The sequence below is a fragment of the Mirounga leonina genome, unplaced genomic scaffold, assembly GCF_011800145.1.
Source record: "Mirounga leonina isolate KUSES-001 unplaced genomic scaffold, KU_Mleo_1.0 Mir_151, whole genome shotgun sequence".
Lineage (NCBI taxonomy): Eukaryota > Metazoa > Chordata > Mammalia > Carnivora > Phocidae > Mirounga > Mirounga leonina.
The window spans coordinates 106,246,745-106,249,846 of record NW_023270377.1 but is presented as its reverse complement, the minus strand read 5'-3'; the positions used below and the strand labels follow the sequence as shown (position 1 = coordinate 106,249,846).

The following is a 3,102-nucleotide window of genomic DNA, read 5'->3' as shown; positions in this document are numbered from 1 at the left end:
TATTTATGGACTCTTGATTTAAGCGTTAATATTCCCATTAGGTGGTGGGAGAGATATTTATATGTTGAGTACTACTGCTCTTTTTCCTATAAATTCATTTCTAGAGTTTAAATTCTCTATTTAAATTTGACAAGGAAAATTTACAAGGAATCTTTTTTTAGACTTCTGTTAAATTTGTATTTGTCTTATGGCCAGCAATACTATACAGACTATACTCTAGAAAGGAAACATTTATTTGAAAATGATCGACTCTTTCACTACCCTTTGAAGATAATAGTACCATCAAATAACTGTTACTGATACCATCATTATTAAAATTTATTCCCTACTATGTCAGGTGTCTGTAAGCTGCATTTAATGTATTAACTTTGAATTGAATGGGTTAAACAGAATTTAAAACCCTCAGTGTTTGATCTCTCTTGCTAACCAGATAGGATGCTGGAAGTGACCTCTGAAATCAGCATTTACTTTTAGACCCAGTAAACAAATGCCCTTTGTTTTTTTTTGAATTGAGGTATAATTGGCATATAGTATTATATTGGTTTCAGGTGTACAGTGTAATGATTCAATGTTTGTATATATTGCAAAATGATCACCATGATAATTCGAGTTAAATCCATCCACCATTCATAGTTACAAAATTATTTTCTCGTGATAAAAATTTTTAAGATTCACTCTCTTTATTAACTTTCAAATATGCAGTACAATATTATTAGGTGGTATTTTTTAAATCTTATTTTACAAATCTTTAAAATCTGAGAACCACTAATTAAAAAAAAAAAAGAAGCACTGGTTTTCGTTGTGGACTCTGGTTTAAAGACTGAGACTGCCATTTAATATTTAAATAACAGATATTTTTACATGACATGGAACTTTCAAGTGGTTTCCGTGACATGCAGGAGATACTGTGAAGCAAAGGAATAGAGACTCCAGGGATACTGCCTGTGCGATGTCCTGAATCCTCAGCATGGTGATCATGAGCTAGTTATCTTATCTCTCTCTCTCTTCCTAAAAGGAGGAAATTAGTAATACATCATGATTACTGAGACATAATGAGTTCACAGATATTCTTAAAATAGTGCTGGCCCATGGTAAGTGTACAAAAAGTGTTTTTGCTATGCTTATTGTTATTTAGTTAAATCAGGAAATTTTAGTGTTAAATATCACGGAATTTTGGAATCGTGGGCTTTGGAATCAGACACATTTGTATTTAAGTCCATTATATTCTAACTATATATATTTATGAAACAGTATCTAATCTTCCTGGGCCCTAGTTTTTCAATGATAAAAAGAGGCTATGAACAAAAATTACATCAAAAATGTTACAAGGGTTAAATAAGGCATGTGAAAACAACGCTATTAGTAAACACCTAAATGTATGTATAATCCTATGTGTAGATGTAGCATGTATGTGTACTTGCTTGTAACATGTATGTAGTCGAGATGTCAATGGCTGTCTTCTAGCTCCTGAACTAAGAAGGGGTGCAGAAAGCCATTGATGAAAGCTTCCTTCAGGAATCTCAAAGCCCCCCTTCGACGTCCAGCACATCTCTAGGCATCCTTCATTAACTGTTCACCTTAGCTTAAAGCTACTTTCTAGTATTAGAATCATCTCATCATCACACCCTGCATGCCCCCAAACACATACTCCATTTCCTTCATTAACATCAATTCAAAATTATCACAAGATGGATGCGATGACTGGAAAGCAAGACATGCGACTTGAAATGGATCACTTGAGCACTCCCAGCTTAAAAAGCCCCTTGCAATCCATCGTTGAAGTATCTCTCTCCTCTTCATCTCACCTTTCCTCTGGCTTCACTTCTCTTTTAAATTTCCTCTCAACCCTTTTTCCTCCCTTTCTTCAGAATCAAAGTAAAAGGTCTCACCTTGCCTTATGCAAAATAATCTGGCCAACTCTTGTTGTCTTGGAGAGTTTTGATGACAAAGCACAGAAATAAAGTTCTGTTTCTGTCTTAATGTCTATTCATTTGTTACCCCATGAAATGAGAATGGATTAATGGATTCTAACCAGATTTGGAGGGAATATTTAGAATGGTTTGACAAAAGTATAAACAACATATCAAACTTCTAATTAAATTATGGGGGCTCCAGGAAACAATTTTTTTTCATTCATTCTGAAGACTAAGTTACATAACTGTGACCATTTTAAGAACAGATGTTTAGATCTTTACATTTTAAACATTTTACCATAATTTGATGGATGAGACGTGTTGTCACTATCACGTGATTGACTTTATTTTGTTACTCTTTAGTGAATGCACATTAGAAATGATACGAAGGCCAGTTGTGACTCAAATGTGAAGATCAATGAGAGCTGAAAATTAGAATTTTGAGCTTTGCGCAGTGACAGTATCATAGCCAATGAGGTTTATCCGAGGCACGATTATTGCTAATTAAAAATTAGAATTTTGAGAGTGTCTCTAAGTGGTATTACAATGAGAAACTGCATAACAATGAGCCTTCTCCACCCCCACCCCACAACACACACAGAGCGAGCACCATCCTAGCCATTAGGAAAATGCAAACCCTTGCATGTGTAAACACAACTAAATTGCAGTGTGGGAAGGTCTGCACCCAAAGGGACAGATGATCTTTTTTCAGAACTTAATTTCAGCTGAAATTAAAATATACACTACCGAACCTCAGGTTGGTCATTTGTAAGAGGGGATGCTAGCCCGACCTCACAAGGTGGTGTGAGTGCTAGGGAAGATAACATAAGCAGACCACAGGGAGTCATCTGGTATATCCCGATGCATTGTTATTCATCATTCCTTTGGGTTTTTCTCCCTCCATTTTCTCCCCATTACTTTTTAGAGTCAGTTATCTTCAACCTTGTAATGCAACTTTCCTCTCTAATGGCTCTCTGCTCTAGAAAGGAAGTTAAACATGCTAATTTTATTTCATGGTTCTTCTCACATCTAAAAAAAAAAAAAAAAAGATCAGATCCAGCCCTTGCCACCCTGTCCCCTAGAGCCCCAGTGTAGCATTATGATTGTTGCCAGTTTTTGTCCATGGTATGTGATCAGAGGATCCCAAGTGAAGACATTTTAAGAGGAAAAGTTTTACTACCAAATTCAG

At 35.5% G+C, this 3,102-nt stretch overlaps 1 pseudogene; it reads left to right on the top strand.

Moving 5' to 3' along the window:
* Nucleotides 1-2,356: 2,356 nt before the first annotated feature.
* LOC118012811 lies at nt 2,357-2,481 on the top strand (annotated as a pseudogene).
* The last annotated feature ends 621 nt before the right edge of the window (nt 2,482-3,102 follow it).